Here is an 18,626-nt window from a genome sequence, read left to right as displayed (position 1 = left end):
CAGATTAATTCTACACACATTAAGGCCAGAACCATTATCTACCAGTGTTCGTCTTATAGCAATGTCATTTATGATAACCACAATCATCAAGGGATCATATTGATGTTGAATTTCACTAGTAGGCAACTCATCTTGTGTGAACACAATTTGAGCTTTAGGATTCATCACAGAGTTAACCAAAGACACTATATTACTAGATGTATTAGGTGGAGGAACATTCAAATCTTTCAAGGCATCTTGTAACATTCCATGATGAGCGGAAGAAGTTTGGATCAAATCCCAAAGGGATATCTTAGCAGGAGTAGTTTTAAGTTGTTCTATGAGATCATATTCCTTACCAAGAACTTGTGAAATCCGAGGAGCTTGAGGAAGAATAGGTTGGGAAGGAGGAAGTGAAGTTGGGGTAACTGGAGGAGGATTAGGTTGCCTATTATTTCTTGTGTTATAGGTATGAGCAAACGCATTATAACTCTCTCTAGTCAGTTGCTTAGCATACTCATAAGGGCTCTTAGCAGAATAACCTCCTTGCACAGTAATAATAGGTTTCTTAGGAGTGCAAAAAGAATCATTAGCATAACCACCTTGAACCACTAAGATAGGCTTATTTAAAGGTTGAGAATTTTGAGAAGGACAAGCACCTTGGACAGTGAAGAGAGGTTTGTTAGGTGTTTCATTCACACGTATCAAATTGATTGAGGATGGTTTAGAGGAATGAACAAAAGTGTTGGAAGAATTATTGATAGTCTTCTCTTGCACTAAAATCTTATCACGGATTAAATCAATTTTAGGAGAAAGACAAGGGGTAGGCATTGATGTTCCAGTAGGAAGAGTAATACTAGGAAAGGTCATATCATCCTCTATCATCAAAGGATCTACATGGGGAATAAACTCTCTAGGAGAAGGATCAACATTACTCTCTAAAGTCTCACTTTTGAGATGGAGATCTTTGAAAGAGATGTTAACCATCTTGTTTTGAACTAGGGTTTCCTTATGAGTAGAACCAAGTTGAGGAGAGGGAGATGCTTTATTTTTAGAGGGAGAATGATTGAGATTCAAGGAAGGTGAGAAACTATCAAGGGAGTTTTCAATCTTGATTTCATCCCCTTTGGCTAGGGGTAGAGAATAATCTATACCTTCTTCTAATGGTTCATCCCAAATAGTGAGGTTGTTGAAAGGAATGTTTGAAGTATTGTCAATTTCGGGAGAGGAGATAACATTGTTTATTAATTCCTCATCCTTAGGAGGGAGAGCATCAATAAATGTGTTAAAATATCCTCTTTCTTCAAAATATGTTCAATATGATCTTTAGGGGAGAGAGAATTAAGGAAATTGCTTTTTATTTCATCTTCTTTCTCTAAGGGATGCTTATGGGTAAGACAAACTTTAGGAGAAGGGTAAGCATTTATCATTAATTCATCATCTCTAGTGGGAATTTTGTTGGAAAAGGAAATGCCATCACTAGGAAATGTAGGGATAATGTCATTTTCTTGCACAAAAGGATCCTCATGAAGGGAGCGTTTTTTAGGAGCCACAAGGTCATCAAGGGCATCATCCAACAAAGCATGATCATATCTATTAAAAGGTTTATCTTTTGATTCAAAAGGAGATATCTCTTCATAGAGGGGATCATTGAAAACAACCATGTTACTAGATTTAGTGGAAGAGTTGATAGGAATGTACCCTTGAGAGGAATCATTCGACTTATCTTTCTCATCACAACGAAATGGCATAGTAACAATGTTTATGAGTTTTTGGTAAAATGAAGGTTTGGTATCTTTAGGTTTTAAAAACTCATCTAACTCATAATCATCACAAATATGAACATCTTGCAAATAAAAATCTGACATTTTGAAATAAAGATTGCATAAAACTTAAACACACAATGCAAAGAAACCAAAACACACTCTTTCTTTTCCTTCTTTTTTTTTTTTCTTCTTTTTTTTTTTATGAAAATGAAACTTAAATGAAACACGCTAAATATAGATTTAGATCTAACAAATGTAATGCAAGAGAAAGCAATAATAAGATTCACATCGGGTTCACCAAAATGTGTGGGGGAAAAAGTGACACTAAGCAAACATGCCCTAATCTCACTTTCAATCACACACTTGTGGAATACGAAAGAGCCTAGAGGTATCACACAATTGGCTACTTCTTTTTGTAGAAGAGAGAGCCATGAGCTACCTATTAGGATTTCTATTCCTTTGTTGTAACTGAAAGATAAAATGATACAAGTTCAATTCCTAATCCCAAAGTGCAAGTATGAACTAGTAACAAGATTGCAAGATTGAGATTAAGTGATGAAAAGCTGTAAACATAAGGATAAAAGGAGAACGCAGATGCGTACCTGGAGTTAAAATTTGAGTGAAAATGTTTAGGATGGGGGCGCAAGCGCCACTGTCCTGATTCTGCTCCTGAAACTGCTGTTTTGCAACCTGAAAAGCTGTCGGAAAGTGCTGAAAACTTGCTATCTGACAGAAGGACCAGGGCGCCCAGCGCCCTTGTCCCAGGGACCGGGGCGCCTAGCGCCCCTGTCCTGGCAGGACCAGGGCACCCCATGCCCCTGTCCTAGTCTTTTGCCCAAAAATTTGGTGTGAAGTTCTGTCTCAGTCCGCTTTCATCGAATCTGCAACTTGCGGCGTCGTCCGAATCTCGAAACCTGCACTTATATCTGAAAAGGTATGGTGGGCGGCTATATAGGGTTTTGCCTTAGTCAAACCCCCGCTTTGGTGATTTCCACCTCCACGAATAGCCAAGTTGTATTGTAAAAGTAGTGTGTGTGCAGACCTTGTGTGTGTGCAAGATCCTAAAATGCAAGTAAGCAAACTAGGGCAACCTAGAAAGTAAACCCTAATTGCTTGTAAATGATAATGTAAATGCTCCAAATCAAGATGTAAAGAGATCTAAAGCATGAATACAAGTGATATAATGAGGCGTATGCAAAGACATGAAAACAACATGAAATCATACCCAACCCCAAGGGAGAGGTACAAGCCAATCTTTAGTCGATGATCCCTTATTGCTCTTCAATGCCTTCAAAGCCCTAAATGGATGAATGAAATTGATGAATGCTTGATGGATGGATGTTGAATGTTGTTTAAGTCTTCAAAGATCTGCTCTTTCGCTGCATAGAAGGTCCTTGAAACCAAAATTCGGATCCTTTCAAATGAAGAAAGAGAGTTCTTATATATGAAACCCTAGGTCTTAATTTCAACTTTTGGCCGACCAAGAGATTGAATCTCCCACCAATTTCTTGGGGTTAAGCTTTATTTTATGATTGGATTGCACTCCTAAAATTTCGGGAAAAATGTCCGGGACCATGTGCACGCCGGGCGCCATGGTCCTCTCTGAGTGCCATGGTCCCGACAACTTTTCACCAAATTTTCAAGGCCGCCGGATATGATGATTTTAGAGAGAATCTCGAAGTTACAGGTGATTTCAAGATGTTTTGACCCCCGAAATCAAGCCCCCAAGTTCAAAATAGGACCTAATTAGGGTTTTTGATTAAATGATGTATTGGAGGAATAAAATGAAAGGGGCACACTTTAATGAAAAGGGCCCAACTTTATGATATGGGAGATGATAAAATAGAACCTTAGACCTAATTAATTTAATTAATTAAGTGCTAAAGGGGAAATGCAATGCAAAATGCAAAATGCGCCAAGGTGGGTGCTAAACTAGGTGTGAAATTGTACCACCCTAGCAAGTGCGTACAATTTACGATGCTACAATTGCATAAGCTAATCGGTCAGTATTCTCTACTGCACACCAACATATTGCACTAATGGTTGGAAGAATAAATGAGGTTGCAGAGGAAACTGCTAACGGATGGGATATATTCCTTGTGGAGAAAGAAAAACAGGAAGAGTATAGGAATCCCAAGCCTATGAAAGTTTATCAAAAGGACAAGGATAAAGGGAAAGGCAAGATTGGTGGTCCTCCAAGCTTAAAGATAACTGATAATTTACCCCCACCGACTCAAGATACTCCACAGGTACAAACAACCGAAGATCAACCAATAGATGACAGTATGGATGTATCACAAGAGGATACTAATCCTGACTCTAAGGTACTATACACTGTGGATGTTGATACTCAAAAGGTCAATATTGTGGTGCACAAAGACACAACCGGTAAGAAGGATATGGCTAGTGAGCCACCGATAAATGATAAAACTGATAACACACAAGAAAAACTAGCAGATGATAACACAGGACAACAGGCAAAGACACAAATAGAGCAACAAACAGAACAACAGGCTGAGCAACAAGCTCCAAAAGAGCAATAGGTAAATGCAGAATCAGTGCCACCGGCATCTAGTGAACAAGGTAAACCAATGGTTAAGGAAATGGAAACACAGACTGACCTACCAGAGGTCACTACAAGCAAGGATAGTGCTCCCACTGGCGGAATTCAGTATGTTGGTTCCTTTTCTACAACATTTAAATCAACCAATGTAACTAAAGTTCCTTTAGATTCTTTGAAGAAAATAACAGATTGTAGTTCACAGGCTTATAAAGTTATAGATGACACTCCCAATTTTGAAGATGATAGCTCCAAAATGCAATGTAGATAATAAGGATTCATTGATTCAACTTGACACTTTGTCTAAGTATATTACTGACAACACAGTGACAATTGAGCAAATAAAGGAAGATGCATTCAAAGAGAAGTTAGAAAAAGAAAAATAGAAATTCTTTGAGGATCAAATAAAGAAGTGTACAAGGGAATTTGATACACTTCTACCAGAAATATGCAGCACACTTAAGGAATTCAAAACTTTGTATAGAGACACTTGCAAGACAAACGTTTTAACAGTTGACATTGACAGAAAAATAAGCAAGATACAGGAGGAAACTAATAAGCTAGCTGACAATTTTATTAATTCATCTGATTCATTATCCATTTTTGAGAAAAAGATAACAGGTTTTGAGGAAGAGTTACTAAAGTTAGAAAGAGAAAAGGAGAAAATAAAAAGCAAGGCTAAGGATCTGAAATGGAGATTAAGTCCAAAGTTGGACTACTTAGCATGTTTAAGGAAAGAAATATCTGAAGTATTAGTATAGGGACAGAAAACACTGGCAGAGCAAATGCAGCACCTCACCGATACAATTTAAAGAATAGAGGGAGCAATAAAAGATAGTAAGAAGTTTCTTGAAAGCCTAAATTTAATTTTGGTGGATCTTTCTCAAATTGTAACCACCTGGTTACAAGGTTGAGACAGAAAACCACACTCTATTGACACCTTGACAACATTTGTCATTGATGCCAAAGGGGGAGTAGTGGAATGAGAAAATAATCAGCAAAGGACTCGTCTTCTCAGGGGGAGTTCATACATTTTTGGTACACACATTTTTGGTAACATATTTTTGGACACACTTTTGAATTTTCTCATGAGTGTTGCCATCAATGCCAAAGGGGGAGATTGTTGGAAAATGCACACTCCAATGAGACATTGTAGGTGATTGAAGGTTTTGTCATTGATGGCAACCTTACAATCCTATGACATCGGCAAGGCATTCCACCAGCACTAGAAAGATAAGACTCTACACCGGCACTCAGACTACCGGCACCGGCAGTAAAAGGAAGCATACCAGCACAGGAAGCCGACGGGAATTTTATTGATCATGTATTTTGTTTATTATTGTAAAAACATTGTAAGTTGACTTGGCATGATGTAAAATGACTCCTATATAAGAGAGTTCATTATAGAACATTGTAATGAGGTAGGATTATTATGGCACAATGTAATTAGGCGAAATAAGGCCGACCTATTATGTGAATTATAGGTTACGGGTTTATGTAAGAAGCAGAGTAGAAACCGGTACTGGATCTGGCATTATAGATGTTATTTTGAAGCAGTACAAGACACTAGATTTATATAATCCATTTTGTAAGTCAGTGAGACTTCCCATTTTGTATTTGAGTAGTGAGCTCTAGGCACTTGGCCTTCCTGCATTTGTAGGCCCCTCTTGTAGCAGTAATATTCTCTTATTGGATAGTAAGTGAATATTGTGGGTCACAAATCCCACCGAGGTTTTTCCCACGCCGGGTTTCCTCATTAAATCATTGTGTTATGGTGTGTTTTTCATGTGGTTGTTTCTATCTCTGTTTATTGCATTATTTTCTGCTTATCGGTACACAGTTTTAAATTGCTCTACATGTTTTAAGTTAAGAAATTCTAACTATCGGTTAGATACTGACTCACCCCCCCCCCCCCCCCCCCTCTTAGTATCTATGTGAATCCTAACACTCTAGAGTTAAAGCACTAAATGGACCCATATAGGAGATGAGAGAGAGACACACTAAATTTGGGGCACAATCATGAGGTGTAAATTGGTCGGGTGACAATTTATGATGCTACACTATCTATTTAGAGCAACATGTAAGACAATCTTGGAAGAGGAGTTACTCTTCCAATTTCAAAGAGTGTAGTTTAATTAGTTTATTAGAAAAATGGAGTTACTCTTGTTTTCATGAAATTTTTTACTTAGATTCATATGGTCATCTTGACCTTTGATTGTGCCCCCTTTTGATCATATTTTTTTTTCTAAACCACAAGCGGTTTAGAGGATGAAAATACTTGTATATAAGGTTTTCCATAATAGTTTAGTGCTAGTTCACCTTAAATGATATATATTTGTAATTTCAAATGGCTAAGTATCATTATGTTTTCAAAATTTTCACAGTCCTAGGATACATACTTTGTGGTGGTTCTCAATATATTCTAATACTATTTCAAATATTTTATAGTGGGGTGTATGTTTGGTGGTGGTTTTTTAAATAAAATGGTTTAACACACATGTATATTGTGTCATATTCTCCTATATATTAAATGTTTTATCTTGTTATCTTCTTCTTCTAGGTTTATAGATCCATACTTATTTTTAATATGAATAAATATAATTAATTTCATTTAATCCTAATTAAGTGATAACAACTATAAATCCTACTGAGAATTGGGTGATATAAACCTATAGAGTCTTTATAGGACGAGTTTGTCTACAAAATATAATGTTGTGAGCTTTAGGTAATGCAGTTAAACTTACATGTTGGTTTACATATTGCATATTTAGGGAGTTCATGAAATTCCTCCATGTAACGCCTACTTTATAAAGGTAGATATTTAACTCCCAACTTAATAATATCATTATGCATTTGAAATATTGTGCTCATGCAACATGGGGATTTACATGTAACTTTGAATTTTATTGAAATAATTATGTATTTGCAATTCACTTATTAAAAAAACATGTAATAATTATGAAATCCATACTGTAAAGGTATTACTATATCCTAGGAAAGTAGAGAACCATCTTTTTTTTCCTAAGTTTATTTATTTCATGCACTCTAATAGAAAATAATAAATTTAATGCCACATGAAGTAGATGAAATTCTCATAATAATTGCATCTAATCATTAAAAATAATTAGAGAAAGTATAATAAGGATCTAAATACCTCAATAAACTACTAGTTCACAAACTCATAACAATTTTGGAGTCATCTAGTCATAATGTATCTACTTAGAAAATATTGAATTCATCTTAACCTATACCAAGCTCTTGCAAAGGAAAATGGGTTGGTGAGTTCTAACTATTTGGAAAGATTCTTTATAAGCATATACATCTCTATGTTCTAGATGGTTATGTTCTAGATGGTTAACCATATTATAAACTCATCAAGAAGCACATTACACCAAAATATCTTAGAGGCACTTTCATATTACCAAGACATTATAAATTATTTGATAATGCTTACATGTTTATATGTTGAATTCAAATCCTATATTGCAAACCCTAGTTCCAACCACAAAACCCCATATTTACAATTAATTTTTTTTTTAAATCAATGAAGAACCACCAAATATGCAAAATCATAAAATAAACCAAAGGATACCTTAATAAGTTGATAAGAAATTAAAAAAATCATAGTAGAGCTGTAATATGCACCAATAGGTTTAGTAGATACTAACATGTCAATAAAAAATAGAAAATTTCATGACCCTCATCACATGTCATACATTTTAGGCTGCTAACAAAATCTAATTACATATTTAAAATAAATATTTCAATCGCCCACATTGGAAGTATAAGCCTTTGTGTTATGGTCCATACACCATTATTCTTGAATCTAGTGGGAATTCTTTTATTCTCAACCTTCTATAATACTTCAGCTTACACACAATAGTTAACATGGAACTCTAAGTTATGACATATTTTATCTCTCCATTGAAGTGTGTGACTATCTAGCATCTTATGAAATTAGACCTAACACATCTACATACAAGTAGGAATGATGTCATCAACACAACTACCACTAATAATTTACATGGCGCCCATGAAATCATGTTAGGTAGTCAAAGCTCAAAAATATATAGATTAGGCCAAGTGGTACATTATTCAACACTTACATGCATAAATTCTTTATCTTACTATTGATAAAATGGGTCCCACTTCTCCTTGAGGGAATATGAATTATCTAAACATAGCTTCATGCATCCTCTTTAAATTCTTCATTGATGCAGTAAACTTAAGTGAGTATACACAACATAATTTAATTACATACCTACATGCAACATTATCCTTGTCTGGATCCACTATCATGCACAACCATGTAGTACTATTCATGCATATTTTATCCTTGCACATAGGTAAACACATGTTGGTGTCTAATCAAACCATTAATGTATGACACATGGAGAATTTCCATGGACATGGTATTCTTCCACATCGACATGAGCCACTTAGTAGCCTTTGTACCATATAACATGATTAGATAACTAGCTCTCCATATATCTAACACATGATGACATTCATTCCACATATTGCTACATTATATCTAGAGCTCCATAGTTTTGACATCTAACATCACCATCCCTCCTAGGAGACATTTCACCACACACACTTAATAATTTTCAACATATTTGTTAGACCTATTTGATGAACCAATTTTATAAATACCCATTTTATACATTATGAAAATTATAATAGGCATATAAAATTATAATCTCACCTCTCTATATATTTCCCTATTCATTTTATAAGTATAAGTGATATATCTACTATGATCGTTCCACATTTGAATGCCTTAGTTTGCATATATGTTTCTTTTAATGAATTATATGATCTCGTTTCTTTACTGGCTAGTGTATAGGGTCATCCCTATTTTATTTTCAGAATCACATCATGTTTAACTTATATAATTTAAATTAATTTAATGTAATGCTTAGTTGGATTCTAGATGGAGGAACATACTATTAAAATTTCAATGAAATAATTCAATAATGCTCTAAATAAAAGGGTATAATCTAGAATAGTGCCTTGGAATCTATAGATTGTATGTTATTAACTCTAGTGTAGTTTTGCACCTATTAAATTGATCTTTACACCTAAAAAAATGGAATGGCATAAAGAAATAAGTCGAGACCTATAAAATTGAACTAATAAAGAATTAGTAATTATAAGGGTTTGTCAAATCTCATTATACCTATGTCCAAAGTGGCATAGTGTAAAGAGGAACCACTAGGGGACTTTATAAGAAAGAATTCATTCTACTTTATCATATGCCCTAGGTAACTAAGTTAAATGTGGTTAACTAGGGTCAAAGATAGAAAACAAGCATGCAACATACTTGGAATGATTGTGTAAATAGATGATTAAATTATTACTATGATTCTCACAGTGGGAAAAAACATTAACTAAAATAAGATAGAACATAAATCAACATAAATATATGTGAAATTATCTCACAATGGCTAGTAAGAAAAAGTAAAAAAAAAAAAAAAGGTATAAATTTGATTTTTAATTTAAAATTTAAGGGTTTAGATCGATTACTATAAAAATGAATTTATTCAACTTTGCATCTAATACATGGTAGTGAATGGAATATATGTTATCAATATTCTTGATTTGGTAAAGTGTTACCATTGATGTCAACAGTGTATCCCTATTGCAGGCTATCCTAGTTGGACCTATCCGGGTTAGTCTTGATGATCATCTTGGTTTTGGCTATGATTCTGATCTGATATGATTAGATCTCTGGAATCAGTTTTGGATGCTTACTCTGGATGGTTCTCTATTTTCCATATTCTGTTAGTTCATGTTTTGGTGCTCTGGTAACTATCACTTATGTTCCTGGTTGGTATTTCCCGGTACTAGTTATCTTTACCGGTAAGTGATATTTGGTGTTTTGGTCAGACTATTTTGGTCTGGCTTATGGAATTTGTTTCTATCATGTTGAAAGTTCTTCTTGATCAGATTATGAGTGTTTGGTGACTTTTCTTTGGTTGGCATGTTGTTATGGTGGTCCTATTTGGATCCGATTAGACTTTCTGTGTTACTTCACTAAGGGTTTCTACTGGTTGGTGAAGCGTGTTGGATTTTGGTCTTAACGAAATTTTCGGTGGATGAAATTGTTTGGTTACTTGATTTAGGTTCATGCTATGTAATGTAAATCATAATATTGGTTTGGTGATACTGTGTAATGTAATTTTTGTTATTATGGGTTTATGGGTTTAGGCTTTAGCTGACCTTGTCAATAAGGTTGATGATCTGTATTTATAGGTGACTTATTCATGTAATTCATATATTGATCGATGCATGGATGGGATGGATGGTTATGTCTAAATTATCAAAGTAAGGTTTATGTGTGAATAAGAGATATATCATTCGGTGAATGCTTTTGTATTGTATGACAAACATCGGTGCTTAACTGGAACTGTATCAAGCATTATGAGATGCTACTTTCACAATTCATTTTTTCCGGATTGTAGTCCGATGTTTTTGTAAGTCAGTGAGACTTATTTTTGTGATAAGCAGTGAGCTCTAGGTGGTTGGCCTGATTGCAAGAGCAATCCCCATTGTAATTTTGTATACTACTACAAAAGTATTATCTGATTGTGGGTAGGGTTTCCCACCATAGTTTTTCCCTCTATCAGGTTTCCATGTCAAAATATTGGTTTTGTGTGTGCAGTGCTTTCATGTTCTATCCCTAATTGTATTGTTTTCTTTATGCTCTGGTTTAATGGTTTTGATATGCAATAGTTCTGATTTCTGATGGTAAACTGATTTACACCCCCCCTCCTCTCAGTTTACTCCCAGTATCAGATCTATCTAACAATTGGTATTAGAGCAAGGTCCTCTCAGCAGAATCTTAACTTCTTGATGAGATATGATGGCAACTGCATCTAGTTCTACATTACATCCCTATCAAAAGGAGATTCCCATATTTGTTGGTACAAATTACAAAATATGGAAGGAGTGAATGAAGATTCATCTTAGATGTCTTGGAGCTGAAGTCTGGGATATAGCGGAGAAATGGTATATACCTCATGATCCTAATTCTAGAACACCGATACCTATTGATGAATAGAAGAAGGCTGAAAATGATGTCAGAGCTAAATAAGCATTGTTAAGTGCCCTATCTAATGAAAAGCTATTGAATGTCATTGAGTTGGAGAATGCAAAGTTGATTTGGACAAATCTTGAAACACTTTATGAAGGTGACTAGGCTGTAAAAATTGTAAAACTTGAAGGTTTCTGAGTAAGGTATGAAACTTTGAAGATGGAAGAAGATGAGAAGATAAGTTCTTCCATGGATAGAGTAAACGAGATTGTTATGGGAATCAAGTATTGCGGCGGATTAGTTAGTGAGGATGAGATAGTGTGAAAGGTTCTGAGAGTTCTACCCCCAGCTTATAAGATGAAGGCTACTACAATCAATCAACTTCAGACAATGTCAAGTATCCCTATTACAAGAGATACAATGCTTGGGAAATTGATTGTTTTTGGGCTTGAGGAACTTGGAGATCAAAGTGCTACTAAAATTGAGACTGCATTTAAAGCATCTACCTTTGGTAAGAAAAAGATATATTGGAAGGAGATGTATGCTAAAGATATGGAGGACATTGAAAGAGAAGAAAGAGAACTTGAAGAGCTGGAAGCCTTGATTTCTAGAAGAATTCCTAAAGGACTAGGTAGAAGGAAGTATGAAGGGAAAGTCCCTTTTAAATGTTTTTCATGCAATAAGATTGATCATTTTTCTTCTAGATGCTTTGAAAGAGCTGCTAAGAATCATGAAAGATTTGTGAAGAGTTATAAGCCTAATTTGGAATATCAGAACATACCTAGATTCAGAAGGAATAAGGATAAATCGTGCTATTATGTTGGTGGTGATGATTTTGGTATTACTAATGATGATGATGAACCTATGAGTGGAACCGATAAGGACTGGGTTTTTATTTCTATCAAGGATGATTCTCTAGGACCTGTCATTGAAACAACTCATACTGAGGAAAAGGCTTTAGCTGTTAAAATTGAAGAAAATGATGAATGGGTTATAGATAGTAGATGCTCACATCACATGATTGGTGACAAGAGAAAATTTCTATCACTACAAGAATTTGATGGTGGATTAGTCAGATTTGGAGACAACAAGGCATGTAGGATCAAAGGAAAGGGAACAATATCATTGGATGGTAGGACTAACACTGATAATATTTATTATGTTGAATACTTAAAGCATAATCTTTTAAGTGTAGGTCAGATGGTGGATATAGGATTTCATTTACAATTCAAGGATGAAAAATGTAAGATCATCAATCGATCTGGATTGAAAAATGCTTTTGAAACTCAGACCAAAGGAAACATCTTTCATTTGAACTCAAGTGAGAAAGATTGTTTGATTACTCAGATTGATGAAAGTTGGTTATGGCATAAGAGGATGTGTCATGTTTTTTGATTGCATAGTGAATATCAGTTCAACATAAGCTGATAGAGATTTGCCCAAAAATTTTAAACCTCATAATCCGGTATGTAGAGAATGTCAAATGGGTAAGCAAGTCAAAACTTATTTTAGAAGCATGCATGATAAATATAATAAAATTCTTAATCTTATTCATACTGATCTATGTGGACCAGCAAGGACTAAAAGTTTTCAAGGTGATATACACTTTATGTTACCTATTGATGATTATTCTAGAATGATGTGGGTAGCATTTTTGAAAGAAAAATCTAAAGCTTTTGAGAAATTCAAAATCTTTAAAGCTATGGTTGAGACTGAGACAACTTTCAAGACAAAGTGTTGGAGATTGAATCAAGGTGATGAGTTTACATCCGGTTAATTCAACAACTTTTGTGAGAAGAATGGAATCCAAAGACAACCTTTTGTACCTAGGACTCCAAAATAAAATGGATTGGTGGAAAGGAAGAACATAACCATATTGGATGCATCAAGGACTATGATGACAAAAGATAAATTGTTTGATATTTATTGGAGGGAAGTTGTCAATACAACTGTATACACTTTCAATAGAGTACACATAAAAGGTGATACCGATAAGACTCTTTATGAATTGTGGTTTGGTCATACTCCTACTGTTAGATATTTCAGAATTTTTGGAAGTAAATGTTACATTAGAAGAGATGATGCATTGGGAAAATTTGATCCTAGAAGTGATGAAGGGATATTTTTGGGTTATTCTACCAAGAGAAAAGCATATAGATGTTATAAAAAAAAATTGAATAGGATAATAGAGAGAATAAATGTCAATGTGGATGAACATGGTAGTAATCAGATCAGATCAGATCATAACTATGGACCGGAAAATGAATTTATCAGACCTAAATCGGTAATGCATGAAGCTGCTCAGAACATTGAACCTATAAATCTGGTAACATCAGAAAACTCAACTATGACAGAGGAACAACAGAAAGAGTTAGTAAATAAAGAAAATTCAAAGACTCCCAGGTATGTGAAACTAAATCATTGTGAAGATCATATCATTGGAGATAAAAGAAAAGGTGTGATGACTAGGAGAAGGCTAGCTACTGAAGAGGTGTTTTTTATTTCTCAAATTGAACCAGAATCATTTATTCAGGCAAGTAAAGATGAAATTTGGATAAAAGAAATGGAAGAAGAATTAGATTAGATTGAAAAGAATAAGACATGGGAACTAGTTCCTAGACCTAAAGACAAGAACATTATTGGAACTAAATGGGTTTACAGGAATAACTTGAATGAGGAAGGTCAAATTATGATGAACAAGGCTAGATTTGTTTGCAAAGTTTATTCACAGGAAGAAGGAGTTGATTATGGTGAGACTTAGGCCCCGGTTGCAAGAATTGAAGTGGTAAGAATTTTCTTACTTATGTTGCACACAAGAACTACAAAGTATATCAGATGGATGGAAAATGCGCATTTCTGAATGAAGATCTTGAAGAGGAATTCTACATTGAGCAACCTGATGGATTTTATTTATTAGAAGACAAGGACACGATTTGTAGATTGAAGAAAGCTTTATATGAACTAAAACAAGCCCCTAGGGCATGGTATGCTAGATTAGACAAATATCTTTCCAAGCTTGGCTTTAGCAAAGGTAATGTTGATAGTAACCTATATAAAAAAATTGAGCATGATGACATACTGATCATTTAATTCTTTGTGGATGATATCATATTTGGAGGAGAAGATAGTCTATGGATGAAATTTGCTAATGATATGAAGAATGAATTTGAAATGTCTATGATTGGTGAGATGAATTTTTTCTTAGGTTTGCAGATTACTCAGACTGATAAAGTTATTTTCATTTGTCAAACTAAGTATGTGAAGGAGTTATTTAAGAAATTTGAACTTGAGAATTCCAAACTTGTCGGTACTCCTATGATAACTAGTTGCAAATTGTCGAAGGATGATGAATCCCCTAAAATGAATCCAAGTATATGCAAATCAATGATTGGTGCATTGTTGTAATTAACTCAAACTAGACCTGATATTATGGATGATGTTTGTATTGCCTCTAGATCTTAGTCAAATCCTAGAGAAACTCATGACATTGTTGTTAAGAGGATATTCAGGTATTTGACTGGTACAATAGACCTTGGGTTATGGTATCCAAAGAATGATGACTTTATATTATGTGCATATATAGATTCAGAGATGTGGATGATAGGAAGAGCACTTCTGGCAGTGAATTCTTTCTTGGGAAGAATTTAGTTTCATGGCTTAGCAAGAAACAATCATGTACTTCATTATATACTCCTAAAGCAGAATATGTAGCTAGTGCTACCAACTATACTCATATTTTATGGATGAAACAAATGTTAAAAGATATAAGGGTAAGTTGTGATGATCCTATTGTTATTCACTATGATAATACTATTGCTATTGATATGTCAAAGAATCTGGTATTTCATTCCAAATCAAAACACATTTATATAAGGTACAATTTCTTGAAGGAAAAGGTTGAAGCAAAGGAAGTTGGATTGGTTTATGTACCTACTAGGGTGCAGATTGTAGATATTCTAATCAAACCATTGCCTAAAGATACTTTTGAATATCTCAGAGATCAGTTGGGGGTTACCAACCCTCCAGAAGAGACTTAGAGATGCAGGAATGCATCAATCCGGTAAGCTTATCAGATATTTTCTTTGATCCATGTTGATGAGATGATGCTACTACTCAGGGGGAGTAGTTATCTATTTGGCTTAGTATTTTTGACTTCATATTCATCCTTGACTTCATATTCATCCTTTTTCATTGATGTCAAAGGGGGAGAGGTGGTATTCATGTGAAAATCATTCATATCTTTGAGGGAGATTGTTGGCATTCCTTGGCACTTGGATTTTTTTCACATTCAGTGTTGCCATCAATGCCAAAGGGGGAGATTGTTAGAAATATGGTGGATTTGGTTAAGTGTTTTCATTGATGTCAACATTGTATCCCGGTTGGAGGCTATCCTGATTGGACCTATCCCAATTAGTCTTGATGATCATATTGGTTTTGGCTATGATTTTGATCTGGTATGATCAGATTTTTGGAATCAGTTTTGGATGCTTACTCTGGATGGTTATCTATTTTCAATATTATATTGGTTCATTTTTTTGTGCTCCAGTAACTATCGCTTATGTTTGCAATTGGTATTTCTCTATACCAGTTAGCTTTACCGGTAAGTGATATTTGGTGTTTTGGTCAGACGATTTTGGTCCAGCTTATGGAATCAGTTTCTATCATGTTGAAGGTGCTTCTTGATCATATTCTGAGTGTTTAGTGACTTTTCTTTAGCTGGCGTGCTGTTATGGTGGTCCTATTTGGATCCGATTAGACTTTATGTGTTACTTCACTAAGGGTTTCTACCGATTGGTGAAGCGTGTTGGATTTTGGTCTTAGCGGAATTTTTGGTGGATGAAATTGTTTGGTTACTTGATTTAGGTCCATGCTATGTAATGTAAATCATAATATTGGTCCAGTGATACCGTGTAATGTAATTTTTGTTATTATGGATTTATGGGTTAAGGGTTTAGTCGACCTTGTCAATAAGGTTGATGATTTGTATTTATAGGTGACTTATTCATGTAATTAATATATCGATTGATGCATGGATGGGATCGATGTTTATGTCTGCATTATTAGAGGAAGGTTCATGTGCGAACAAGTGATATATCATTTGGTGAAGGTTTTTGTGTTGTAGGGAAGACATATGTGCTTAACCAGAACTGTATCAAGCATTAGGAGATGCTGTTTTCACAGTTCATTCTTTCCGGATTGTAGTCTGATGTTTTTGTAAGTCAGTGAGACTTATTTTTGTAATGAGCATTGAGCTCTAGGTAGTTGGCCTGATTGCAAGTGCAGTCCCCATTGTAATTTTACATATTGCTGCAAAAGTATTATTTGATTGTGGGTAGGGTTTCCCACCATGGTTTTTCCCTTTACCGGGTTTTCCCCGTCAAAATATTGGTGTTGTGTGTACTGTGCTTTCATGTTCTATCCTTCATTGTGTTGATTTCTTTATGCTCCAATTTAATGATTCTGATATGCATTAGTTTTTATTTTTGATGGTAAACTGATTCACCCCCCCCCCCCCCCCCCTCTCAGTTTACTCCTAGTATTAGATCTGTCTAACAATATATAAGGGTTAAATTTTTTTTATAAGAATAATTGATAAAGGGGGAAAGACAAGATGATATCATTGACTAAATTTCATTTCATAATACACCACTTATAGAATATTTGCACCATATAAAAGAAACTCAATTTAAAGTAGGCCTAAAACTTAAGGGAAATGGTATTTCTTTATGGTTTTCAATACTACAAACATAAACTAATAGAATATAAAATATATCTTAATCAATATAATAAATATAATTAATTATTAATTCAAAGTAAAATGATAAAAATTATATATAATAATTATTACATAATTATTTTAAGTAGATAAAATGGGAAACAAGAAGAATCCCAACCCTATTGCATAGTGATCCTAGAGGTTTAGTAAATAAAAGGCCCACACAGAGAATTAAAAGAAAAAATGATAGAAAGACAATACAGTAAAAACATCTAAAATATCACTAGAGAATACTATGAACAAACTTAGACTTACCCTAGGGGTGGAAAAATTATCTAGTAATAAAAAAGGAAATTATATAGCTCATTTTTATTAGTCTTCTCATTTTTGTTTCTCTTCTAGATAGAGCTTTCAACAAAGTGGTCATCAAGCCTTTTCCATTTTTATTTCTCAAAATACTAAAGGAATAAAAGTGTTGTATCAAACATATACATTACCTCTGTGCTAAAATTGAAAACCTAATTTATCTTTCCTTCAAGAGTAGTTATTTTATCTTGTAGGGATGGTAGGGTTTTAATATTGGATTTATAAAGAGAATATATGAGATCTCCTTATTGATAGACATTTCCTTCTTTGAAGTGTCCTTTAAATTTTATATGGATTATATAGTAGTATAAAGTTCATTCATTTTGTTAAAGAAATTCATGCTAGTCTTCTTCACAATAGTCTTTCCTAAGGTGGCATGCTTATAATTAACATCATCAAATTTATCACTCCTACCAACATCAATATTATCATCAAAATATTTGATGAAATCCTACGCATCCTATGAGCTTAATAAATTATCATTAGACACGTTGATTCCTTGATATTGAGACTACTAGGCTGAGTAAAAGTTATAACCATTGTCATCTTACTTGACCTCCTCACTCCTAAACCCTAAGCCTTTTTCTTTTTAGTAAACATTGGTTTCCCACTTTTCTTTTTAAAACTAATTAATATCGCCTCAAGTATTTTCATAAAAATTAGTATAGTTCCACCCTTTTATATCTTGTCAACATTGTTCTTAGAAGTGATAGCACCAAGAAAGACTTTTTCTTATTCTTGTTCATGAGATGAAAATCTTCTTTTTCTTGAGAGAAAATTCCAATAGTTGGACCTACCTTAATGGGTGTAGATATCTCTAGAACCTTGGCCCAACCTTAGGTTTCTCTAAGGGTACAAACAACCTTAGGGATTTTCACAAGAAACCTTTTATAGATTGAAGGACTAACATCCTCTTCTTTCTATTTATTCCGTTCATGAGACTAATAAACTAGCAATAGAAGATCCTTCCTTAGGAGATACAAAATTAAGAAGGGGATTAATGGTAATTTTTATTTATATTTATAATTTTAATAGCTTTATAAATAACAACTAATTCATTTAAATTTTATTATAATTTTATGAAAACATAGTAGTCTTGTATTAATTATCCATAAAATCAATAATAAAGTTTAAGTTATAATTTAAAATAAATATAATATTATATTGGCATATATTATTTTGTAGTTTAAACATATTTGT

The sequence above is a fragment of the Cryptomeria japonica genome, chromosome 3 (genome assembly GCF_030272615.1).
Source record: "Cryptomeria japonica chromosome 3, Sugi_1.0, whole genome shotgun sequence".
NCBI lineage: Eukaryota > Viridiplantae > Streptophyta > Pinopsida > Cupressales > Cupressaceae > Cryptomeria > Cryptomeria japonica.
This window is presented reverse-complemented; position numbering follows the sequence as displayed.